This window comes from Elephantulus edwardii, unplaced genomic scaffold, assembly GCF_000299155.1.
Source record: "Elephantulus edwardii isolate Elephantulus edwardi_28Jun2011 unplaced genomic scaffold, EleEdw1.0 scaffold00210, whole genome shotgun sequence".
Taxonomy (NCBI): domain Eukaryota; kingdom Metazoa; phylum Chordata; class Mammalia; order Macroscelidea; family Macroscelididae; genus Elephantulus; species Elephantulus edwardii.
The window spans coordinates 1,090,426-1,117,852 of NW_006399960.1; the positions used below are offsets into that span (position 1 = coordinate 1,090,426).

General features: G+C 39.0%; 1 protein-coding gene across 1 annotated transcript in view; it reads left to right on the plus strand.

Moving 5' to 3' along the window:
- Nucleotides 1–27,427, plus strand: part of OTC (ornithine carbamoyltransferase) — a 97,503-nt gene that overhangs the window by 44,339 nt on the left and 25,737 nt on the right. The window lies entirely within an intron of this gene.

Sequence of the window (27,427 nt, forward strand, 5' to 3'; positions counted from 1 at the left end):
AAAATAAACAACCTAAATTTAAAAAAAAAGCTGCTTACTATAGAACATATTACAAAATAAGAGCTGGGTGATGTTTGCTAGCACTTTAAAAATTTGATAGAGAAGTTGATGTGGTACCCACTATTAAAAAGAATACTCTTTGCTATGTATGTACCTCTGATTCTTTTGTTATACAAATAATTCATAATCATATATTCTTTACAACAGTTCTTTCCTTTATCTGCTCCAATGCAGTGTTCATTATTTCCCCCTCTTTTCTTAGTTTTCCCCCAACCCCCATGTCAGTCCTGTTTTGTAACAGTGGTGTTATGCAGTGTTTGTCCTTTTGTGATTGAGACATTTCATTCAGCATAACATCCTCTAAGGTCACCCATGTTGTGTAATATTTTATTAGTTCTTTGTTTTTTGGTGCTGTATAGTATTCCCCTGTGTGACTATATCACAGCTTCTCAATCCATTCATTTGTTGTTGGGTACTTGAGTTGGATGGAGGGACAAGTGGGAGACGGGAGGAAATTATGCAACAATGAATGAAATGGGCTGGTAGGGAGGAAAATGTGCAATAATGAATGAATGAAAACGCCAAAATTTTCTGTAACCTTTCATTAAAAAAATCACAATTAATTTGATATACGTGCCAGGAGCTTTTTGCTGACACCACACATGTGCCAGGGAGCTGCTGACATAAGCAGTGGGGAATGATGCACTGGGGAGCAATGCACTGGTGAGCTACATATTGGGGTGAGCAGGAAAGCTCAAATCTGAATGAGTGTGAGCTCACAACTCTAGACCTGTTGTTGCTGGCCCATGCCCAGAACTCTGGTCACAGCACTGCTGGCCCATGCCCAGAATGCTGCTTCCAATGTGCACCAGGAGCGACACTGGAACTTGAGTGAGGTACTTTGAGGGGAGTCACTAATGTTTGGCTGGATCATGTGGGACCACTTAGGCTCAATCAGCAGGGACTAAGACAGCTGGAGCTCATTCTTGAAGGGAAAATCAAGGTTTCCTGGTTTTCCAATCAGGTCTCTGTGCTCCACCTTGTGTCTCCTCACATCCAGTCCATCAACTGCCTTTAGCCCAGCGTACCATGGACTACCCTAGCTGTGGCAGTTGTCTGACAGAAGAGGCTGCTTCCACAGGCCTTTTCTCTATCAAACTAAGAGAAATCCAGGCAGGGTAGCTGCCCCACCCTCTTCTGGAGCAGTGATTCCCAATCAAGAACTTGCTATTGCCTCAGACATGAAAAATTCTACTACAGCAATGGCATGTAGGAAGCAGGCTACTCACCCCCTACACAAGCCCAAAGCAAGAAATCACCCCCAAAAAGTGACATAGTATCAATGGATTTCTTGAAGCTGAAAAGTCTGATGGAACTTTATGACACAGAATTTAAAAGAACAGTGACTGAATATTTTCAAAGAATTATAGGACACAGCAAGCAAAAACCAGGAAGAGCTTGAAAAAATAATCCAGAACAATACAGATAAAACAAATGAGGCATTAGAATCTCTGGAAAAACAAGAAACCACAATCCAAAATGTGAAAACCAATGTTTCAGATGCTGTCAACATGATGGAGCATCACATGAACAGGGTTGAAGAGATGGAACACAAAACCAGTGAAATAGAAGATAGAATTGTCACAACTGATCTAGAACAAAAAGCAGAATCAAAAAGGAAGGAAAAAAGAAGAAAACCTAAGAATAATGTGGGACACCATCAAGAGAAAAATCACATTTTTAAAAAAAAATACACTTTGTGAAGAAAATGCTTCAGTTTCTCATTCCCTTCAGTAGTGGCCAATGGTGTTGTTTGTTGATTGCCATCGAGTTGCACACAATTCATAGTCACTCTATGAACAAAAGACCAGAGGCCTTTCTATAACTATCATTGTTTTCTCCAAGTTCATAGAGTTTCCAGAGGCATGTGGTTTAGGAAGTGAATGCCACTCCTGCTTCCAAACCTGTCTTAAACTGGGAGCTCCACCAAACACTGTCTACTATGGGCAGCCTTATGGCATTTGAGACCCCAATGGCACAAGGTTCAGCGTCACAGCAAACCCAGATTACCTCAGCACAGCAAACTGACAGAAGAGTGCTGTCCAATTTAGAAGAATGTTCCTCCAAAATATAGTAACAAGGGACTGAAATATAATCCCTTGGGCCTAATTTTTAAATACAAGGGCCCTCAAGGAGGTCTTGTTGACCCTTAACAAGAGGCTTAAATAAAAACAACTAAATATTCCACACAAATTCCCAACCAAAACAAGAACACCATCTTACAGAGTCCAGCTGCTTCACCCAACTCCAAAATGGAGACAAGGGTTTGGCATTATATGTTGTTGTTAAGTGTCATCTAGAACTGACCCTATAAACAAAGACCTTAACCTTGTTATAGAATTATTGTCCTTTATCTAAGTTCATAGAGTTCCCAAAGGCATGTTTAGGAAGTGGATGTCATTCTTGATTCCAAACCTGTCTTAATCTGTGAGCTCTACTGAACATTGTCAACCATGTGTGACCATTATGGCATTTGAAGCATCAATGGCACACCATTCAGTATCACAGCAATTCCAAGTTACCTCAGTACAGCAAAATGACAGAACAATCCTGTACAACTTAGGAAAATGTTCATTTCAAACACAATTGAAACCAAGCCTGAGTGTCCAAATGAATTAATACCCCAGGCCCACACACCAGGCTCTCATTGGCTCCAACAGAGGAGCCTTCTGGCCCACACTCAGCAGCAACCAAACAATCCAGAGCTGGCTCCCATCCAATAGAAGAAGGAATCCAGTGGCTGGTATAAACCATGCTTTCCTAAGAAGTTTATATTGCCATCATTTAATTTACAGTATGTCCCTAAGGAATGTCTATTGTCTCATACTTCCTATCTTAGGAAAATGCTTTATGTAAATGGTTTGTATTCCCTAGTTATTTTAAATGACATTATTTTTGTATAATTTTACATGACTAAGAACCTGGATATATAGCAAAGTGTTAAGAAAGATGTTAGAAATCATCCCAAATATTGTCAACCAGAAATAATAGAATTTTATATTTTCTAAGCTTTGTTCAATAATAGAACAATTTTAAGAAGCTGTAACATGGATTATCCTGTCTGTAGTACTTATGAATAAGACATACTATGTTAATTTCACTTGAACTTGAGTGAGATAGGGAATTAAATAAAGAAAGGATGGAGAAATGAACAAAAGAGCGAGCCAGGGCTTATAGAATTAAGTTCATATTAGCTAAATTCAATAAATAGCAAGTAAAAATAAAGTTGAAAGAATTTTTTTAAACTTCACAGTAGTGTTTCTTTAGCCTAAGAAACAGTTTCCCAAAAGATTAATTTTCTTAAATTAGACAAAATTATGATTTTGATTACTTGAGAAAAAATCTACAGTAATTTTCTTTAAAAAAAAATTTTCAGCTAGTTTATTTACAAAATTCAAATACACTGTTTTCAAGAACAAATTCTTTAAATTTCCTTCACACACCCATCACATTGTACAACCAACTGATTAATCCCTCCCTCCCCCTGCACATCCTCATCCCTCTGCTTCCAACCTCTCCCATCCCTCTTGGATCCGTATACTAATTCTACAGTAATGGTTTTATACAATATTTATCCTTGCAGGATTGAGTTCACTCAGCGCAATGCTCTACAGTCCCTCCAAAGTTAGGTAATAATTTACAAAATCATTACTCTTGCATGCTGCATAGTATTCCATTGTGTGAATGTACCATACTTTTTCAATCCATTCATTTGTGGTTGAACATTTGGGCTGTTTCCATGTTCTTGCGATGGTGAATAATGCTGCATGAATATTGGTGTACAAGTCTCCATTTTTGCCTCAGTTCTCATTTTCTCAGATTAGATTTCAAATAGTGGAATAGCTGGGTCATATGGAATTTCTATGTTCAGCTCTTTTAGCAAATGCCAAACTACCTTCCAGAATGGCTGTACCATTTTACAATCACAACAGCAACATTTGAGAGTTCCTGTCTTCCCACATCCTCTCTAACATTTATTACATGCTGTCCTGTTAAACTATGCCACTGTTACTAGAGTGAGACGGTACCTCATTGTGGTTTTGATTTGCATCTCTCTTATTGCCAGTGATTTGGAGCATTTTTTCATGTGTCTGTTTTCCAAATCTAATATCTTCCTCTGAAAATTCTTTCCATGTGTTTGCCCATTTTGTAATTGGGTTATCAGTCTTTTTCTTGTGGAGGCCCAGGAGTATTCTGTAAACTTTTGTTATCGGACTCCTGTCTGAGATGGTGTTCCCAGTTAATAGGTTTTCTTTTCACCATGTTGGAAAAAGGTTTTGATGCACACATGAATTTAATCTTTAGAAGGTCTCATACATCAATTTTATTATCTTCAGATTGTGCACTTCTGGTTGTATTTGGCACTCTCTTTATATCTTGGACCAGTGCTTCTAAGCTTGATCCCAGTTTGTGTCCTATGAATGTTATGGTTTGGGGTTTCCTCCCCGGTTTCTGATCTACCTTGAGTTGATTTTTGTGTGTGGTGTGAGATGTGGATCCTGTTTCAGCTTTCTGCAAGTGGAAGTCCAGTTTTGCCAGCACCATTTGTTGAAGAAAGAGGTTATCATTTCCCCATTTGATCGTTTTTATTTCCTTGTCAAATATCAGTTGAATTTGGATAGCTGGTTCTATTTCTGGGTTCTCAATTCTGTTCCGTTGGTCTATGTGCCTGTCATTGTACCAGTGCCATGCTGTTTTGGTTACTACTGCTGTGTAGTGTAGTAGGTTTTGCCTCCAACCTCATTTTTGTTTCTCAGAAGTGTTTTGCTTATTCAGGGTCTCTTGCCTCTCCAAATAAATTTGGTAATTTCCCTTTCAATCTCCTTGAAAAATTAATTGGGATTGCATTGAACATGTTGATTGCTTTTGGTAGGATTGTCATTTTCACCATATTGAGTTTTCCTATCTATGAACAGAGCCCATTTTTACATGTCTTCAGTTCTTTTATTGTGTCTTTCAGTAATGCTTTGTAGTTTTCTTTGTATAGGCCTTTTGTGTCTCTAGTTAGGTTCACTCCCAAGTATTTCAATTTAAATGGTAATGCTTTCTTGATTTCCTTCTCTGAGTTCTCTTTGTTACTGTAGAGGAATCCTATTGATATTTGGATATTGATCTTATATCCTGCCACTCTGTGTGTCTTTAGGATTTTCTGTGTACACTATCATATCATCTACAGTTTAACCATCTCTTTGCCGATATGGATGCCTTTTATTTCCTTCTCTTGTCATATTGCCCTAACAAGTACTTCCAATACAATATTGAAAAGAAGTGGTGACAGTGGGCATCCTTGTCTGGTCCTTGTTTACAAGGAAAATGTTTTTAGTCTTTATCAATTGAGAATGATGTTGGCTCTTGGTTTTGCATATGTACTTTTCACTATGTTGAGGAAATTTCCTTCTATTCCAATTTTGCTGAGTGTCTTTATCAGGAAGGTGAGTTGGATTTTGTCAAATGCTTTTTCTGTATTAATTGCTAAGATCATATAATTCTTGTTATTTACTTTGTTAATATAGTTAATTGTGTTGATTGTTTTTCTTATGTTGAACCATTCTTGCATACCTGTTATGAATCCCACTTGGTCATAGTAAATTATTTTTTTTTATGTTCCTTTGGATTGTATTGGCTAGGATTTTGTTAAGGATTTTTGCATCTATATTCATGAGAGTTATTGGTCTGTGGGTTTCTTTCTTGGTAATATCTTTGCCTGGTTTTGGTGTTAGGGTTATGCTTGCTTCATAGAATGACTTTGGAAGTGTTCCCTCTTTTTCCATTTTTAAAAATAATTTAATTATAATGTGTGTTAAATCCTCTTTGAATGTTTGGTAGAATGTAGCTGGGAAGCTATCTTGTCCAAGACTTTTCTTATGGGGAAGTCTTTTTATGACCTTTCAATTTCTCCTCTTGTGATGGGTCTGCTCAAGTGTTCTATATCTGTCCTTTTCAATCTGGGCAGAGGATGCATTACAAGGAATTTGTCCATTTCCTCTAGGTTTTCAAATTTATCAGTATAGCTTTTCATAGTATTATTGATTTAATATTATCAATTTAATTTCCTCTGGTACTGTTGTGATGTCACCTCTGTCATTTCTTAATAGAATTATCTGTTTTCCCTTTTTTTCCTTTTGTTAAATTTGCCAGTGGTTTATCAATTTTATTGACCCTTTCGAAAAACCAGCTCCTGGTTTTATTGATGGTTTCACTTGTTTTTCTGTTTTTTAACTCATTGATTTCACATATTGCCTTTTAATTTCTTTTCTCTAGAGGTTGTAGGATTAGATTTTTGATCTTTTTCTATTTTCTGAAGGTATTGAATTAGATTATTGATTCTTTTCTGTTTTTCTCCTTTTTTATGTGTGTGCCTATTGCTATGAACTGCCCCCTAAGGACTGCCTTAGCTGTGTCCCAGAGGTCTTGTTAAGTTGTATTTTCAACCATTTGTTTGAAGGAACTTTTTTATTTCATTCATTATTTCTTTTATAACCCAATCATGTTCTAGCAGAGAGTTATTTAGTTTCCACATGGGTGGTTTTGTAAGCTTTACTCTTCTGATGTTAATTTCTAGATTTATGGCATTGTGGTCTGAGAAAATACTATGTATTATTTCGATATTTTTTAATTTGTTGAGCCTTGCTTTGTGTCTTAATATAGGATCAATTCTGGATAATGTGCCATGTGTACTTGAGAAGAAAGTGAATTTAGTTTTAGTTGGATGTAGTAATCTGAATACATCCGCAAGTTTGTGTTGGCTGTATAGTTAAGATCGTCTTAATCTTTGTTGATTTTCTTTTGAGTTGATCTATCCTTTGGCGATAGTGGTGTGTTGAAGTCTTCTACCATTATTGTGGTACTATTTTTTCACTTCAATTTGATTAACTGTTGTTTTATGTATTTTTCAGGTCTATCATTTGGTGTATATTGTGCCTTTAATCAGTATGTAATGCCCTTTCTTATCTCTGATGGTGGTTTTAATTCTAAAATCTATTTTATCAGAGATTAGTATTGCCAATCCTGTTTTTTTTGGGTTTGCCATTTTCTTGGTATATTTTATCCCAGTCTTTGATTTTGAGTCTGTCTGTCTCTTCCTTTTATAGATGTCTCTTTTTAAAAAATTAATTTCAATGAACATTTACAGAGATTTTGGATTTCCATTCACTCATTGTTTCACTTTTCTCTCCACCCACCCACCCTAACACCCAGTTCACTCTTCTCTTTGAAAAGTAAAAGAAAAATTCCTCCATTGGTATACAGTTTCTTGTAGGCAACATACTTATGGGCTTATTAAAGAATTTTTCTCTTAGTTGGTATATTTAGTCCATTCACATTAAGTGTGATTATTGTCAGGCCAAGTTTAACTTTTTCTATTTTGCTGTGTTTCTTTTTCTGTTGTTTCTGTTTACTATGGTCCATTCACTTTCCTTTGGCATCTCTGTGTGTAGGACTTCCCTTAAAATTTCCTGTAGTATTGTCCTTGTTTTCACAAATTCCTTAAGGTCCTTCTTTTCTGCATAGAATCTAATATCCCCTTAAGATTTGATAGAGAACTTTTCTGGATATAGGATCCTTGGCTGACAATTGTTATCTTTCAACTTTCTATACATGAAATCCCATTGCCTTCTAGCTCACATGGTTTCTGCTGAGAAATCAGAATTTACTCTAATTGTTTCCCTTTTGTAGGTAACTCTGTTTTTCTCATACTTCTTTTTAAATTCTATCCTTATCTTTTAATTGGGAGAATTTTACTGTGATATGTCTTGGTGTTTTTCTTTTTTTATTTAATCTATTTGTTGTTCTCTGTGCTTCTTGAATGTAGATTTTCACATTCTACAAAGAGAGAACTGGGGAGGAGGGCTTGGCAAGAATAAAAGTGCAACAATGAATGAATGGAAATCCAAAAATCTCTGTAAATGTTCATTAAATTTAATAAAATAAAAATTTTTAAAATTTTTATTGTATTATTTTTACGTGTACCGTCAAATCAGATCTGACTGGTACAGGAGGAGATTGCTCCCTCCTTCTCCAGCAGAGCATCTGGTGGATTTGAACCGCATACCTCTGGGATTGCAGTGCAACGTCTTGCCACTAGGCCACCAGAGCTCCCTTAAAATAAATTTTTTTAAAAAGAAGTGGAAAAAAATACCTAGAAAGTTTTCTTCTAGTACTTCTTCCACAATCCTCTCAGTAATTTCCTTGTCACTCCCATGTTCTGGAATTCCAATCATATGTATTATATTCTGTCTGATGTCATCCCACATAATTCTACATTTTCTTTACATCTCATCTATGACTTTTCTTCAACTATGTTACTAGTGAGGCTCTTATCTTCCAGCTCATTGACTCTCTGTTCCTTCTCTTCACTTCTACTTTTTTTTCCTACCTGTGTGTTAGACACTTCTGTAAGTTCCTTCTTACCTCCATTGACGTGCCCAGGACCTCTCTGTTGCTTGAGTTAAGCGGTCCTCCGTGGTCAATCTAGACAGCAGTTGTCCCCCTAATATACTTGAATGGCAAAGGGCGAAGTATTTTATTCCCTTCTGGAAGTGGCTTTTTTTCTTCCGTCGATGTGCCCTGGACCTCCCTGTTTCTTGAGTTAAGAGGTTCTGCATAGTCAAGCTATCCAGCACTTTCCCCCTCAAAGTACCTGAATGACAGAGGAGGAAGTCTGTTGTTCCCTTCTGGAAGCTTCTTCTCTCCTCCATAGAAGTGCCCAGGACCTTCCTTTTGCTTGATTAATGGGGTCCCGCATGGTCAAGCTAGACAGCAGTTTTCCCTACAAAGTACTTAAATTACACAGGAGGAAATCTGTTGTTTCCTTCTGGAAGTGGCTTCTCGCCTCTGTCAAGATGCCCAGTGCCGTCTGGTTGCTTGAGTGAAATGGTCTCAGGAGGTCAAGGTAGAGAGCAATTTTCCCACAAAAGTATCTGAATGACAGGAGGAAATATGTTGTTTCCTTTTGGAAGCAGCTTCTCGCCTCTTTTGCTTGTGTAATGTTTTCCTGCCTTTTCAAGCTAGACAGCAGTTTTCCTGCTGGATGACAAAGGAGGAAGTCAGTTGTTCCCTTCTGGAAGTGGCTTCTTGCCTCTGTCAAGGTACCCAGATTCTCCCTGTTTCTTGAATTAAGGGGTCCGTGGTGGTCAAGCTGGACAGTGTTCCCTCCCCCAAGTACAGGAATGACAAAGGAGTAAGTCTGTTGACCCTTCTGTATGTGACTTCTTGCCTCTGGCAATGTGCCCTGGACCTCCCTGTTGCTTGAGTAAAGGGGTCCCGCATGGTCAAGCTAGACAGCAGTTTTCTCCCTTAAGGTACCCGTATGACAAAGGAGAAAGTCGGTTGTTCCCTTCTGGAAGTGGCTTCTCCTCTCCGTCGAGGTACCCAGGACCCCCTGTTGTTTGAGTTAAGGGGTCATACATGATCAAGCTAGAAAGAAGTTTTCCCCCAAAGTAACTGAACGATGAAGAGGAAGTCTGTTGTTCCCTTCTGCAAGCTTCTCCCCTCCATAGGTGTGCCCAGGATGTCCCTGTTCCTTGAGTTAAGTGGTCCCATGTGGTCAAGGTAGAGAGCAGTTCCCCCCCCCCCGCAAAGTACCTGAATGACACAGGAGGAAATCTGTTGTTTCCTTCTAGAAGCAGCTTCTTGCCTCTGCTGAGGCACACAGGCTCTCCCTGTAGCTGGAGTTAAGGGGTCCTGCATGGTCAAGCTAAACAACAGTTTCCCCAAAACGTACCTGAGTGACAGAGGAGGACATCTGTTGTTCCCTTCTGGAAACTTCTTTACCAGTCAGTTGAGGTGCCAAGGACCTTCCTTTTGCTTGACTAAAGGAGTCCTGCATGGTCAAACTAGACAGCATTCCCCCCCCCCCCAAAGCACATAAATGACAAAGGAGTAAGTCTGTTGTTCCCTTCTGGAAGTGGCTTCTCTCCTCTGTCGAGGTGCCCATGATATCCCTGTTTTTTGAGTTATGTGGTCCTGCATGGTCAAGCTAGATAGCATTTTTCTCCCCAAAGTACCTGAGTGACAAAAGAGAAAGTCTGTTGTTCCCTTCTGGAAGTGGCTTCTCTACTCCATCAAGGTACCCAGGACCTCCCTGTTTCTTTATTGAAGGGGTCCCATGTGCTCAAGGTAAATAGCAGTTTTCCCCACAAAGTGAACGACAAAGGAGGAAGTCTGCTTTTCCCTTCTGGAAGTTAATTCTCTCATCTGTTGAGGTGCCCAAGACCTCCCTGTTGATTTAGTTAAGTGGTCCCTTGTGTTCACGTTAGTGTTTTTCTCCCCAAAGTACCTGAATGACAAAAGAGGAAGTCTGTTGTTCCCTTCTGGAAGTGGTTTCTCACCTCTGTCGAGGTGCCTAGGACCTCCCTGTTGTTGGTTGAGTTCAGTGGTCTCGCGTGGTCAAGCTACACAGCAGTTTTCCCCCCAAAGAACCTGAATGACAGATGAGGAAGTCTGTTGTACCTGTCTGGAAGTGGTTTTTTGCCTCTGTAGAGGTGCTTGAATTTTCCCCTCAGTGTAACTGACTGACAAAGGAGGAAGGTTGTTGTTCCCTTCTGTAATCTTTTTTACCCCTCCCTCAAGGTGCCCAGCACCTCCCTGTAGCTTGAGTTAAAGGGTCCCACCTGATTAAGCTAGACAGCAGTTTTCTCCCCAAAGTACCTGAATGACAAAGGAGGAAGTTTGTTGTTCTCTTCTGGAACTGATTTAACTACTCCATCAAGGTTCCCAGGACCTCCATGTTGCTTGAATTAAGGGGTCCCGCTTGGTGACACTAGATAGCAGTTTTCTTCCTCAAAGTACTTGAATGACAAAGGAGGAAGTGTGTTGTTCTCTTCTGGAAGTGGCTTCTCACCCCTGTTGAGGTGCCCAGGACCTCCCTGTTGCTTGAGTTAAGGGATCTTGCATGATCAAGCTAGACAGAAGTTTTCTCCCTAAATTACCTGAATGACAAAGAAGGATATCTGTTGTTCCCTTCTGGAAGCTTCTTCTTACCTCTGTTGAGGTGCTCAGGACCTCCCTGTTGTCTGACTTAAGTGGTCCCGAGAGGTCAAGGTAGAGAGCAATGTTCCCCCCAAAGTACATGAATGACACAAGAGGAAATATGTTGTACCCTTCTGGAAGCAGCTTCTTGCCTCTGGTGAGGTGCCCAGGACTTCCTTGTTGCTTGAGTTAAGAGGTCCTGCTAGGTCAAGCTAGAAAGCAGTTTTCTTCCCCAAAGTACCTGGATGAAATAGGAGAAAGTCTTTTGTTTCCTTCTGGAAGTAGCTTCTTCCCTCCATCAAGGTGCCCAGGACCTTCATGTTACTTGAGTTAAGGGGTCACACATGATCAAGCTAGAGAGAAGTTTTTCTCCTCAAGTCCCTGAATGACAAAGGAGGAAGTCTGTTATTTTCTCCTGTAAGTGGCTTCTTACCTTCATAGAGGTGCCCAGGACCTCCCTGTTGCTTGAGTTAAGTGGTCCCATGATGTCAAGATAGAGAGCATTCTCCCCCCCCCCCAAAGTACCTGAATGACACAGGAGGAAATCTCTGCTGTTTCCTTCTGGAAGCAGCTTCTTGCCTCTGTTGAGGTGCACAGAACCTCCCTGTAGCTTGAGTTAAGGGGACCCACGTGTTCAAGCTAGACAGCAGTTTCTCCCCAAAAGTACCTGAATGACAGAGGAGGAACTCTGTTGTTCTCTTCTTGAAGTAGCATTTTTCCTTTGTTGACACTCAGGACCTTTCTTTTGCTTGAGTTAGGGGGTCCTGCGTGGTCAAGCAAGACAGCAGTTTTCTGCCCCAAAGTACCTGAATGACAAAGGAGGAAGTCTGTTTTTCCCTTTTGGAAGTAGCTTCTTGCCTCCGTCGAGGTGCCCAGGTTCTCCCTGTTTCTTGAGTTAAGGGATCACACATGATCATGCTAGACTGAAGTTTTCCCCCACCCTAATGTACATGAATGGTAAAGAAGGAAATCTGTTGTTCCCTTCTGGAAACTTCTTCTCACCTCCATCGTGGTGCCCAGGACCTCCCTGTTGCTTGAGTTAAGTGGTCCCACTAGGTCAAGGTAGAGAGCAGTTTCCCCCCCAAAGTACCTGAATGACACTGGAAGAAATCTGTTTTTTCTTTCTGAAAGTGGCTTCTCGCCTCCGTCGTGGTGCCCAGGATCTCCCTGTGGCTTGATTAAGAGGTCCTGCATAATTAAGCAAGACAGGTTTTCTTCCCCAATGTACATGAATGACAAAGGAGGAGGTCTGTTGTTCCCTTCTATATGTTGCTTCTTGCCTCTGTTATGGTGCCCAGGATCTCCCTGTTCCTTTAGTTAAGGGGTCCCAAGTTAGACAGCAGTTTTCTTCCTTAAAACACCTGGATGACAAAGGAGGGATTGTGTTGTTTTCAGCTGTAAGTGGCTTGTTATCTCTGTCAAGGTGCCCAGGACCTCCCCGTTGCTTGAGTTAAGGGGTCCTGTATGGTCAAGGGAGATAGCAGTTGTCCCAGTAATGTACTTGCCTGACAAAGGAAGAACTCTGTTATTCCCTTCTGGAAGTGGCTTCTTGCCTCCGTGGAGGTGCCCAGGACCTACTTGTTGTTTGAGTTAAGGGGTCCCATGTGATCAAGCTAGACAGCAGTTTTCTTCCCCAATGTACCTAGATGACAAAGGGGGAAGTCTGTTGTTCCCTTCTGGATGTGGCTTCTCATTTCTATAAATGTGCCCAGGACCTTCCTATTGCTTGAGTTAAGGGGTCCCACATGTTCAAGCTTGACAGAACTTTCCCCCCAAAGTACCTGAATAACAAATGAGGAAATCTGTTGTTCCTTTCTGGAAGCTACTTCTTGCCTCTGTCTAGGTTTCCAGGATCTCCTTTTTTGCTTGAGTTAAGTGGTCCCACGTGGTCAAGCTGGACAACATTTTTCTCCCCAAAGTACCTGAATGACACAGGAGAAAAATCTGTTGTTTCATTTTGGAAGCAGCTTCTTGCCTCTCTGGAGGAGCCCAGGACCTCCCCACAGCTTGAGTTAAGGTGTCCCGCATGCTCAAGCTAGGCTGTAGTTTTCTCCACAAAATGCGTGAATGACAAAGGGAAAAGTCTGTTGTTCCCTTCTGGTAGTGGCTTCTCGCCTCTGTTGAGTTGCCTATGAGCTCCATGTTGCTTGAGTTTAAGGGGTCCCGCGTTGTCAAGCCAGACAGCAGCATTTCCCCCAAATTACCTGAATGACCAAGAAGGAGGCGTGTTCACTTCTGGAAGTGTCTTCTCACCTCCGTTGAGGTGTCCAGGACTTCCTTGTTGCTTGAGTTAAGGGATCTCATTTGGTCTAGCTAGCCAGCAGTTTCCCCCCAAAATAACTGTGGGACCAGTGCCAGCACAGTCCTGCTTACTCCCATGCTGTCCTGCTTCCTCTCTATAGTAATTTAGAGACGTGCTAACTATTTCTTTCCTTTCTCTCAGATCAGTATTAGATCAAATTCTAATCACATAAGAGATTGTGGAAACAGTACAAGATTTGGTAGGTTTCCACTTTTTTGTGCTATAAGTTGAAGGTGACTCAGTATCTAACAATAATGACACCTGCAATACTTAGTGTAGTTTCTTTTTTCCTGACTAAATTCTTTCTGAAATAGCAATTGGTACTAGGAGTAGTGAGCTAAGAAGAGCTGAAACATGACAAAATTCAGCAGAAGCCTAGACCTCAAGCAATAGCCTGCTTTCTTTGTTGAATAATGGCATTTTAATGGATTGTTGTTGCTGAAGGCCATAAAAGGTAACTATAGCCAATTGAAACAAATAGTTCTTAGAGGCAGTGCAGCACTTGGTCAAGCTAACATCATGTTGGAACAAGGTCAAAGGAAAGAGTTTGGAAGGATATCCAAAGTAATACAGTGTGGAGTCTTCCAATGGGCTGGAAAAGCTATTTCTAGTGAGAGTGTTTCTAATCAAAGTCTAGTCTAGTCATATCAAACACCATAATGGTTACCCATCATGATAAGTGTTTGGAGGAGCTTCCAGATTGATTCAAGTTTGGAAGCAGGAGGGGCATACACTTCCTAAACCCGATGCCTCTGGAAACTCTATAAACATGCAGAAATGATGTTAATTATAGAACAGAGAGTTCATAGAATCACTATGTTCATAGAGTCACTATGAGTCATATTCGTCTTGATGACACTTAACCATTGCTAAGTGAAACTAGTGTTGTTATATTTGGAAGACCATTCTTCTACTTTGTACATCACTCTTCACCAATTTGCTATACTGAGGTAATCTGAGTTTGCTGTGATGCTGAACCATGTGCCATTGGGGTATCAAATACATAATGGTTTCCCAATGTTGACAATGTTTGGTGGAGCTCCCAGTTGTAAAACAGGTTTGGAAGCAGGAGTGGCATCGACTTCCTAAACCACATGCCTATGGAAACTCTACGAACTTGGAGAAATGATGATAGCTATGGAAAGGCATTAGGTCTTTTGTTCATAGAGTCATATGAATCTTACTTGACTTGACAGCAATCAACAGCAACAACTAGGAGTAGAATATATATCCCACCGTCTGGTATATATGTGCCTCAAGCATCTGTTTTTGTTGTTGTTATGTGCTGTCGAGTCACTTGTGATATATACAACAGCCCTAAACCCTGCTCAATTCTGTGCCAATCTTATTATTTCTGACCTGCCTACTCCTATTGCCCCATTCACGGAATCTATAGCACTTATATATGTCCTTAAGGTATCTATAGCACTTCCTACTTTCTTCTTATGCATGCCAAAGTTATTGTTGTTTTTAGAGGTCATCAAATTGGTTCCAACTTATAGTGACCCTATGTACAACAGAATGAAACACTGCATAATCCATATTTTCATATAAGGGATTGCTTATTATAGGTATTCAGAAGTAGCTACCACCTCTGTTGTTGTTGTTGTGTATTGTTGAATCAGAACCCACCCATAGCTGACCTTCTGGTGGGTTTTCAGAGGCAGTTAGTTAATCTCACAGAAATAGATTGCCCATCCTTCTCCATGGAGCAGCTGGTGAATTTGAACCACATTCCTTCCAGGTTACAGTTGAATTTCTGGCCACTAGACCACCAGAGCTCCCAGCTCCCACCTCTAGAATTGGAGAAACATGAGGAAAGAGGTTGTGTTTACAAAACTCTAGAAGCATAGTGGATGAACACATAGGTACCCTCTGTCTCACAAGTAGAAAGGTCCTAAGACCTCAGAAGGTAAGCAGATGTTCAACAAAAAGCAATGATTGTGCAAAGAGTTTAGGCAAAAAATCATCTTGGGAAAGGGAGAATCCTTCCCAAATTCTAGTGCCTAGGCACAAAACAAGAGCCTATATTGCATGCAGGCCTTTCAGAAAATTATAGAAAATCTCTTGTCTACACAACTGGATTCATATATATCTTCTGGGTTTTTCTAAATGTCCTTAACTTTAAACTTACTCTAACTAGTTGAGGGTGTATATATCCATGGGAGAACACTCTTTAGATTCCAATTACTGCCATAGTTCAATATAGATCCCTAGAGCCCAGGTTTCCATCAGATAGGACTAACTCTATTGCTCACTTCCTTCTTGGGGGAAATTCCCAGCAAACGTTCTCCACTTCTTTATGTATATAAAGGTGAAGCATATGTTTTCTCACATTATGTATCATAAAATGCATAGTATTTATTTTTTCACATTTCATGAGGCTAGACAGCTGAACTAAGGAGTATGGATCTAGGGGGAGGCCTTTCCTTGCCTCTTTCAGCTTCTAGTACCTGCCAGAAATCCTTGTAAATACATCTGTCTCCCTCTACATATGTGTATCCATGTCCATTCTGCCTTTTTTTTTAAACTCAGAAGTGATCAGACTTCTTACCCACCCTACTTGATTATGAACTAACTAATACAGTTGCCATCAAGTTCCAAACTTTGTTTCCAAAAAAGGATTGCATCCGTAAATACAGGGTTTTAGAATCCCAACACATATTTTGGGACATACATTTTGATCCATAATGGGCATTTCTAGATTTTGTTCATTCCTTGATGCCAGGCTTGAGACAGAGCTGGATCATTTCATCTTAGTTAAAAAAAGAAATGTGGGGGGCGGGGGGGAACTACATCATTTCTTTATTTCCTTGCTCTGTCCTAGAATTTTTTAGATTTGACACCAGAACAATACTTTAGCATGACTCAGATTGCCTAATCTTTGGAAGTTGAAAGTCAGAACTTAAAAACCAAAATGAAATATTGCTCAGTGTCAAGGCTTCTGTTTCTTCCATAATGACAGCTGTTCATTCCTAATGCTCTGAGTGCACTATTGAAAGGGGCATAATAGCTTCACAGTCATTTCCACTTTAATACGGTACTTAGTAATGCAGTTTTAGGAACCACTTGTGTGAAAGGCTCCATATAAAACCAAATAATGTAATATTACTCTAATTACTTTCCCTGTAGATGTGATTTACTTATGGTTGTGATTGCTAAGTGTGTTTTGCTAGTGTAAAACTGGTAGAAAAAGAAAAGTAGCCTAAACTTTCTATCCACATGCCTCTGAAACAACGTGGAAGGATTTCCAATCATTGCCATTCTGGTGTATAAATAGGGAGTTTTAGAGATGAAGCAGAGTCCTGAAGAGGATGAATCATTGTCATATTGAAAGAGATAGTTAAAAAAGCTAGAATACTGGTCTTAAGCTATTTATACCAATGATATTAAGAGCAGAAAAGCTAATGTCATGTAGTAAAATGCTTTAAAATATTAATACCTAAAAGGAAAATGTGACCTCTCTTTGAATCTTTACAGGTAAGATGTGAGAGGTATATGTATTTTTTGAAATGTTGACAAAAAATCAATACATTACAGCACGAACAAAGATATTTGCTTATAAAGGCAGTCTATCATAGTGTAAAAAGCAAGATCTTTGAAGCCGTAACAAGTTTCAGTTCATGTCACAGTTCTACAACCTGTTGGCCTGTAGTTGGGGCTAGTTGCTTTTGAAATCTCTAGTACCTTACTGAAATGGTGATACTAGTAATTATCTCAATTAGTTACATAAGGACAAATGAGATTCTGCCTGTCAAGGGTTGTTGTTGTTGTTGTTGTTGTTGTTGTTGATTGCCTTCGAGTCAAGCAGGACTCATAGCGACCCTATGAACAAAAGAACTGAAGTCTTTCTATAACTATCATCGTTTCTCAAAGTTCATAGAGTTTCCAGAGGTGTGTTGTTTAAGAAGTGGATGCAACTCCTGCTTCCAAGTCAAGAATAAAATAAATTCAATCAACGTTGGCTGAATCCAGCTACAGTCTAACTCAATCTAAACCTAAGTCAAGGACAAAACTTTGACTCAATTCTGGTATTTCTATGGTCTCACAGTCATCTTATTCCGACCCAGCACTGAAATTCCTATAGCATATTTTAGAAAAAATTGTTTTGTATGTCATTCTGCCCAATCCATTTTTCTCTGAGGTCCTCAAATTCAAGACCTAATATCTAAACTAAAACATTCTGGCCTTTATAGAAGCCCCCAGGAATAAATTACATTTGGCATTTTCTCTCAACACCAGCTCTTTAGAGAAGAATCTAGTTATGTTTACCAACAGTGCTATCTTGCTTCCTCATCATTCTTATCTCGACATAACTAAAGTCATAACTTGGGTAGAAATATCTGTGGGCTAGCATCCACCACTATTCATGACCACAGATGGTCATTGAGCCAGGTGTAAAATAATCCAGTATTGAGATATTCTTTGGGATATTCTTTATGTACTGAGCTTTCTCGTTCTGTGCTTAAACAGTTCTTGGGAGAAAACTCAAACTCATTGCCATGGAATCAGTACCAAATCAAAGCTGACCCTTTTGGGTTTCTGAGGGTGTAAATCATGTGAGAACTCTAATGGCTTAGTGGTAGGGAGTTGTGCTAACAACCCAAAGGAATACAGTTCAAAGTCACCAGCTGCTCCTTGGAAGAAAGATGGTCAATCTCCCATGCAATTAACTGCCTCTGAAAACCTGCTAGAAGGTCAGCTATGGGTCAACTCTGACTCCATAGTACACAACAACAAAATCACGGAGACTGCCCATCTTTTTCCCATGGAGCTGCTGATGGATTCTAACTACCAGAGGCATGACCTTTGGGTTAGCAGTGCATATAAATCCCTATAGACTATGCTGGTCTTAAAATGATTCATCTCAATGTTCTATTTTTCAGTTTAGAGTTCTTAATAAGCTCATGGATTTTTAATATATTTGAAAGTTTCCATTCATTGCAGTTACTATTCTTGCTGATGCTCAAATTGTCCCACCTTTGGTCAATGTAATTTGTCTTCAAATTGGCTCCTGGGTCATTTTGACACAGCTCCATTAGTCTTTGATAACAGTTTTCAGCTGTTACAAGATGTTCTAGGATCATCAGACCCATTTCTTTACCAAGACCAGTATTATCTAGTGCTCTATAAGAAGCAATTGTTCCTTTTCAGTTCCAAAATCATGTTTAAGAAAAAACTCCCTGTGAGATAATATTTTTTTTTCTAATTACTACAGTAATACTAAGGAGCCTTCTTGGCACAATGGTTAAGCATTTGAGTCAGAACAAAGACCTGCAATCCAAACACATCAGTGGTTCTGTGGGGGAAAATATCTAAAGGTTACACAGCAAAATCTATAGGAGCAGTGCTCCTCTTCACTATAGGGTCTCTGTGAGTAGGGATTGAATTAATGACACACAACAATAACAGTAATGCTCCTTTTGGCAGAAAATCTTGGAAGAGATAACAACCAAATACAGATGAACCCACCAATATTAACATACTGAAAACTAATCCAGGTTAACATTTCATCTGATCTGGAATCACCTGGTATAGTGTGTAACATGCCAGGCTCCTAACCAAAAAGCAGTTCAAATCTGAGGGAGAAAAATGGGTGGTTTCCACCCATAAAGAATTACAGCCTCGGAAACCCAAAGGAACTTTGTGTTGAACTTGACTCAAAAGCAGTGGGTTTGGTTTGAATCATCTCGACATTTAAAGTCCCACACCATTCTTCCTTTTCTAACCAGAAAAGATGATTGCGTTATGGGGAGACTAAATTAGCTTTTTTTAACAGAGTCCATTGTTTTATTTCTTTTTTTAAAGAGGGTTTTTCCTTCTTTTTTTCCATTTATTTTTAAATTTTATGCTGGTTTACAAAGTCCATAAAATTCATATACATTGGGATTTTTTTTAAAAAATTAGAAAAATTCAAGTTGGATAATATTCTAACTTGCTAATTTTTTGGCTTTTATTCTCAATATTGCCTATTTAAACATACAGAGGAAAATAAGTCTGTATGGGGAAACTTGAAATCTGGACAATTTAGATTTTGTAAAACTGTTTTGCTACCCTTTTTGCCAGATGTCTAAAACTGTTCTCCAAAGCTGCAGGAATCCAGTGGAAAACATGAAGGAGGCTGTGTATTCCATAGAAATGAGAAGTGGCCCAAATGAAAAGTCATTATGGAAGAGAGTGTTTTAAAATTGTCAACCTTTCATTAGTAGCACTTAGAACGCACTTAGAATGGGAAACTATTTAAAGCCCAGCTTGCTACTAATGCTCCCATAGTCCAGCTCTCGCTACAGGTTTGCACTTTCTGTGAAAAGGATTTTTTTTTCAAAACCTTTACTAACTTGAAATAAGAATAAGAATTTCTCTATGATTTATACAGCTTTAAGTAGGAAGTAGAAACTAAAATCCTTAGCAAAATAACACACGGTAGTTAGAGGCCTTTAATATCTTTTCTTCCTCAAGTGATTCCAATGTGAAAATAAAGTGGGGACCTGCCCCCTCCCTACCATGTATTATTGAATTTCATTTTCCCTTTAGCTTCTGCCCCTGAAGGGGATTGCAGTGGCATTTTCTATAAAATTTTTTTCTATGTTCCCTTTTATCCATGGATGTTTTAATGTCTGGGGGGTGGTACATAAGCATATTCCCTACTTTTTTGTATGTGTTGAAGTCCAATTTGTTAACCGTATGAACTTATCAAACAATTGGCATTCATTTAAATATTAAAAAGCAGATCTTTCTGAATCAGAGGCTCCCAAAATGTGGGCCACAAACCAATAATGTCAGCATCACCTGGAAGCTTGTTAGAAATAGCACATCTTTGGCCCCATCTTAGACCAAAAGGCCAGAAACTCTCATTATAACTCTGTGATTTAAAGCCTGTGTTTTCAACATGCCTCCTTGATGATTCTAATGCACATTCTAAACATCCCAGTACCACCTTTATAACTGATAAATCAAATACATAGTAAGTGAGCAAAACAAGCCTCAACAGTTTAAACACTGATTGCAAATGTAATCAAATGCTTTTAAACATTTAACGTAATCACCAGTCTAGCATTTCTGATTTACTTTAATGCTTTCAACACTTTAAAATGAATGAAAGACACAAAATCCCACATTGATTAGTGAGTTGATTAATTTTTATGACAATACTACAATAGATTTAACCATGTATGTCTTTTAATTCTCATCCTTTTCTTCTACTACATGAGCCTGGAATTTATACTTTTACACATTACTGGATGTCATGGATTTTACAAGAGACCATTTTTATATCTTCTCAGGATTTATGAAATGTAACCAAACTACAAAGCAAAAGAATTATTTTCTCAGAAAGCCAGGGCTGCAGAATCTAGCGTGTTGACCACTAACTTTTGTTTCCTTCTGGTCACTGAATTCAAGTGCAGTTAAACTCAAGATTCTACCCACTGAGTTGAATATTTTTTTAATTGGTTTTTATAAAATTTTTATTTTATACTGGTTTACTTACAAAGTTCATATACATTGTTTTTCACACCAGATCTTTCCCATTTCCTTTATCCACTCTCCCTCCACCCATTAAATTGTGCAACCCTATGATTTACCACCACTACCCCTACCCATCCTCACCCCTCTGCTCTCCCTCCCCTCCTTGGCTCCTCATACACGTTCTAAAATAATGATCTTAGGGACTTAGTTCACTTAGCATAATGCTCTCCAGTCCCTCCCAAGTTAGGTAGTGATTTACAAATCCTTGCTCTTGTGTGCTGTATAGTATTTCATTGTTTGAATATTCCATAATTTCTCAGTCCAGTCTATTGTGGTTGGACATTTGGGCTGTTTCCATGTTCTTGCAATGGTGAATAACACTGCTATGAACATTATTTTTATTATATAGTTTTCACTTTTTGTCATGAGATCTATATTTGTTAGTTATTGCTGCTGTGGTGGTGCAGTCCATAGGGAGTTGCTCTGCTAACCTAAAGGCTTCACCTCTCTGGCAATTTGAATCCTCCAGGGGTTCCTCGGTAGAAAGATGGGCAATTGCCTTCCATGTGATTTACATCTTTAGAAACAAAATAGAGGGTCAACTATGAGTTGGTTCTGCCAAGAGAACAGATATGCCCTAGAGAGTGTGCAGCCGGGAAGTCCTTCTTGGAGGCAAAGATTGGTGAAGCTTTGTCTTTCATACTTTGAACATGTAGCTAGGTGAGGCTATTCATTATAGAGGGACATCATGCTTGGAAAGATGAGGGGTCAGCAAAACAGAGGAAGACCCTCAATGAGATGGATTGACATGGTGACTTCAGCAATGGGCTTGAGTGTTTTAAGAATGGTGAGGGATAGCACAGGATAGGGCAGAGTTCAGGCTGACTGTTCTTATGTTGCTATGAGTTGAATTTGAATTGACAGTACCTAACAACAATAACAAAAACAATTTAAACAATTTAGAGAATATCTGTATCCCTTTTGCCAAGTTGAGTTACATACTCACACTAACTGGAATTAAGATAAAGACGTTGTTGTGAAGCTCTTATTATCTCTACTGTTATTAGTGGTGGTGGTGATTCCATGTGACAGAATAAGACAGCCCCATAGGATTTCCTAGACTGTGATCTTTATGCAAGCTAATTCCCAGGCTTTCTCCTGAAGAGTTGTTGAGTGAGCTTGAACTGACAACCTTTCAATTATCAGCTAAATGCTCAACCATTATGCCACCAGGGATCCCTATTCCTATCATTCATGTAGATTCTGATAAAAAAAATTAAAATATGAGAGGTGCTTTAAGATTTACTCATTTTTATTCTCATACAGTCCTTTGTCTATTTTATTACTTTGTGATATATTAGTCTGTCATCATTTCAACATTTAAAAACCTTTCTCTTTCTTATTGGCCTTGTCTTAATTAATTAACCATCAAGAGGTTTCATACTCAGTGAGACAAAGGAAGTGAGTCTAAAAATTTAAATTTCTTTTTCAGGATAGTTAAATAAGTTATCATTTTGTAATACATGGTTCTATCTTCTTTCTAATTGGAAGTTAGTTACAGCAGCTGGTACTAATTAACTGTTGGACTCCTTTTCTACTTGATTTTTAGATAAGATCACAAATGCTGATGGCATCTATCCATTCATTGTAATTGTTGTTATATATCATTAAGTTCACTTTGACCCATAGTAATTCTATATACAACAGAAGAAAACTGTGATCCTTCACTAATCACAATCCTTGCTGTTTTTAAGCCTATTGTTGCAGTCATTGTGTCAGTCCATCTTGTTGCCTTCCTTTTTGGCACTGATTGTCAGCTTTTCCAAGCATAACAAGCTTTCCAAGCTTTTCCAGGATTTTACCTTTCAGATAACATGACCAAAGTATGTGAGAGGAAGGTTTGCTAGTCTTGCTTTTAAGAAGCACTTTGTGATACTATTTGGCTTAAACATTTTAGTTAATTCTTTGTGGTTTATACAGATTTAAAAGGTGCCTATGCATCAAAAGTGCCAATCGTGGCAATGGGCACCCATGGTGGACAGTGTTGGCTGGAGCTTCCTGACTAAATCAAGCCTGGAAGCAGGAGCAGCATCCACTTCCGAAATGGCTTGCCTCCAGAAACTCTATGTATGAACAGTGCTCAGGCTGTTCGTTCATAGGGTCGCTATGAGTCGTCTACGACTCGACGGCATCAAACAACAACATGCATCAAAATAAAATATTTATAGAGTTTTCTACTTATTTAATTAGATAACTTAAGTACACATGCTATTCACCCTTCTTTAATATTGTAATTATATTTTGGTACATTTTCATTATGTTAACTCTTTTCTTGTAAGCATTATGGTCTTTTTTCAAGCACAAGTTATTTTCTTTTACTATCTTTAAATAAATTATCACAATTTGACATATGGGTGTATTTGGGGCTTGACTTTTTTGCCTCTTTTTAGCATTGTCCCTGTCAATTTCTTAAAAGAATATATTTTCTCCCTGCCAACTTTAAAATCACTTTTGATTCTGGCAACAACAGGATGTTCCAGACCTATTCTGTCTGATTTCATTCTGACCAAAGACATTGAATTGACTATTTTCCAATAGTTTTTGGCTCCATTTCTTTGTAGAATACTTTTGTGGTTCAGTATGCATCATCAGTGATGACACACAAGGACCTCATCTATAACAAACAAAATACTGTCCAGCCCTGCACCATCCACACAGTTGTATTGTATGGCATCTCAACAACTACTAAGCTTTTCCTTCTCTATATCTACCTAGCTGCAGACTATCATATCTTGCAACCACCTCTTCTCATGCTGTATTTTTTTTAGAACAATGGTTACCAACCTTGTTTTCACATTGGAATAACTTTGGGACTTTTAAAACTATTGGTGTCTAAAGTTCAATGCCAGATCTTTTGATTTAACCATCTAGTTCACAAGCTTTCCATATGTGTTTTTTTTAAGCTCCATAAATACTAATATGCATCCAAGGTAAAAAAAAAAACAACACACAACAACTCTGTTGCAGGAGTTGTTCAGCAGCCAGCCTCAATGAAGTTAATCTCCCATGAGATTATACTACAGAGGTTCCATGTATACCAACTACATTATAAACAGAGAAAGTAAATAAATGCAAGCTTGCTCTGTTGGGTATTTTGCTATAGATACTTATGATCTAGAGAGAATAACAGAGTTGCCTCCCTTCCTTCTCCCACCCCAGTCTTCTTGAAAGATATTTATAGTTTTTACTTCTCCAATTGATTCTGTTGGGTCTTTTTCCTTCAGCCTCTTCCCTCAGTCTTCCTTGACTTTGCTCTAATTCTTCCAAGGTTTTAAAGGGCCTTTATTTCTTCATGTGTGAAGTTGAGATGATGTTTATAGGTAAACTTGAACTCAAGCTCATTGCCATCAAGTTAGAACTGACTCATAGCTGATCCTCCAGTGGGTTTTCAGAGGCTGTAAAACACATGGGAAGAGATTACCCATCTTTATCCCATGGAGCACATGATAGATTTCAACGACCTACCATTGGATTGGCAGTGCACCCCCTACTGAATGTTGTTGTTAGGTGCTATTGAGTAGACTAGTACTCACAGCTACCATACCAATTTGAATATTACCCTATCTTGCATCGTCTTCACAATTTCTGACATGCTCAAGCTCATTGTTACAGTCACTGTGTCAATCTGTCTACTTCAGGGTCTTCCCATCTTTCACTGGTCTTCTACGTTTTCCAACATGATGTCATTTTCCAAGGATTGGCCCTGCTTGACCACAAAGTATGTGAGATGAAGTTTCACCATCCTTGCCTCTATGGAACATTCTGATAGTACTCTCTCCAAGACAGTCTTGCTTGTTCTTTTGGCAATCTATGGTATATTCAGTACTCTAACACTGCAATTGAAAGACATTGATTCTTCTGTTATGCATATTCATTGCCCAACATTCAGATGCATAAAAAGAAATTGAAAAGATCATGGTTTGCGTCAGGTGCACCAGAGTCTTTAAACTGGCGTCCTTGTTCTTTATAGCATTGGAGAGATCCTTGCAGCAGATTTCCCCAATACATCAAATTTTTAATATTTCTTTACTGCTACTACCATGGATGTTGATTGGGAACTTGAGTAAAATTAAATAGTTGAAAAATTCTATCTTTTCTCCACCTACCCTGTTGTTGAATATTGGTCCAGGTTAGGATTTTTGTTTCTTAATGTTGAAATGTAATTCATATTGAAAGCTGAAGTCTTGATCTTCAGGAAGTGCTTCAAGTCTTCATCACTTTGTGCAAGCAAGGCTGTGTCATCTGCATAATGCAGTTTGTTGATGAGTGTTCCTTTGATTCTAATGCCATATTCTTTTTTGTTTAGTACAGTTTTGAGCCTAGGCCACTTCAAAATTTAACAGCACATTGTGAAATCCAAGAAAACCATAGGACAATGTCACACGTTGGAACCAGATCCCCAAAATGACTTGAAAGGGAGCTCTGGAGGTTTAGTAGCAAGAAACTGCACTGCAATCCCGAAGGTGTGAGGTTTGAATCCACCAGATGCTCTGCTGCAGAAGGAGGAGCATCTCTTCCTGTGCCAGTCAGATCATATTTCATGGTATACAACAAGAAAAACAAAAACCAAACAAACAACAACAACAAAACCCCAAACTAAAGTAGCTTGAAAGGCTACCATAGAAGTCAAATTTGCTTTTTTGGATAATGAAGTTCCAGAAGGTCAGTTGTAATGGTTTAACCAGATTTTTTTAAATCCTAATGCATATATTAGGCCTAGTGGTAAGAAGCTGCATTTCAATCCCAAAAGCTTCCAGTATGTATCTACCAGTTGCAGGAGAAGGGCAAGTTAAGAGTTGGTTCCTACTTGATGGCACACAACAAGAAGAACATATAAGATAGGAATATCAATTTTGGATGTAATACATTTTCCGATTTCTTAATTGCTACCATGGGTATTGATTTTTTATCCTAGTATAACAAAATCCTTGGCATGATATTGCCTACTGGTCCAGTTGTGATTATTTTTGTTTTCTTGACATTGAAGTGTAATCTATAATGAAGGTTGTAGCCTTTGATCATTAACTATTGTTGTTGTGTACTCTGTCATCAGAACCAACCCATAGCTAACCCTCTGGTAAGTTTTCAGAGGCAGTAAATCACACAGTAGGACACTGCCCATCCTTCTCTCATGAAGCCGCTGGTGGATTCAAACCACATGCCTTTGGAATTGCAGCACAGCTTCTTACTACTAGACCACCAGTGTGTGGTTTGACTTGTTGTTGTGTACCATCGAGTTGGAACTGACCCAGAGCTGACCCTCCAGCGGGTTTTCAGAGGCAGTTAATCACACAGGAGGAGATTACCCATCCTTTTCTTGCAGAGCACTTGGTGGATTTGAACCACATGCCTTTGGGATTACACTTCAGCTTCTTGCCAATGGGCCACCAGTGCTCCATGGTTTGACTATGTGACTATTCTCGCCTTAGTGATTATTTTTGTGTGTGTGCTGCATGGTAGGAAGCAGTTACAGTTGGGAGATTTTTTTTTCCTCCTAAAGATAGTGATAGCTGTTTAGAGTGAAGTGATAAAGTTGAGAATGCTTTGTCAGGCTCAGCTTCTGCCACAGTTTATTGTTGCCTATTTCTACTCAGGCCCATTGAGAAATAGATTCCAAGATGGAACGAGATATGCAAGAGGTTTACTGAGGAAAACACTTGTGAAGGATTAAGGTGAAATAAAGCAGGGATAGATAGGGGAAATCTTCAGACCAGAATGCAAGCCTGATACTATGTGAAAGGAGAAGGGATAGATCCAGGGTGGGAGAGGAAAAGGCTCAGACTGTAGTATAGTTCTGAGGATTCTCAGTCTGCTGGGGCCCCAGAGGAAAGACTGCCTTTCAGAGAAGTCATTTCAGGGGAGGAATTGTGCAGGGCTTGAAGACTCCCATAATGCTTAGTACTTGGTCTAATGGTAGCCAGGAGAGCACAGCTTGGGCAGCAATACTTCAAGGAATTCCAAAGATGCTGAAGCTGAAGGCTGTCAGCTAGCAGCTCGCTTCAAGGCACGTACTCATTGAAGATGGTGCCCTCTCATGGCTGCCACACTTGCATTTTCGATCTTATAATGAAAATGTATGTTTTTCTGTGGGAAGATGTTAAGAACAAAGCAAACCACAACTAGCCATACGCCAAGCTATTAATACTTTTCTGGCCCTCTCATTCTGTTTTCAAAAATAAGTTTTTATTTGATAATGATTTGCTTACAAAGTTCATATACATTGTTTTTCACACTATCTTAATTCACACTGTATTTCATACACTCACTTTCATTCATTATATTTTATAAAATTTATCAACACCAAAATATGCCCACCATTGCCCTGTTTATTCCCGATCCTCAGTGGATCTTTCTCATCTCATTTTTTTATTGTGTCTCTTAATTGCACCAACTTCCATTTATCAAACATCATTCGTCATAACATCTATTTATCATCTCTGCCAAAACAACAACAACAGCAAAAACCTAGTTAAAAAAAAATCACTGGATAAGACAAAATAAATGGGTGGAACAACATCTGGCTTTCTTAATGACTACATGCTAAATATTATCTTTTTAAATCTGTCATAA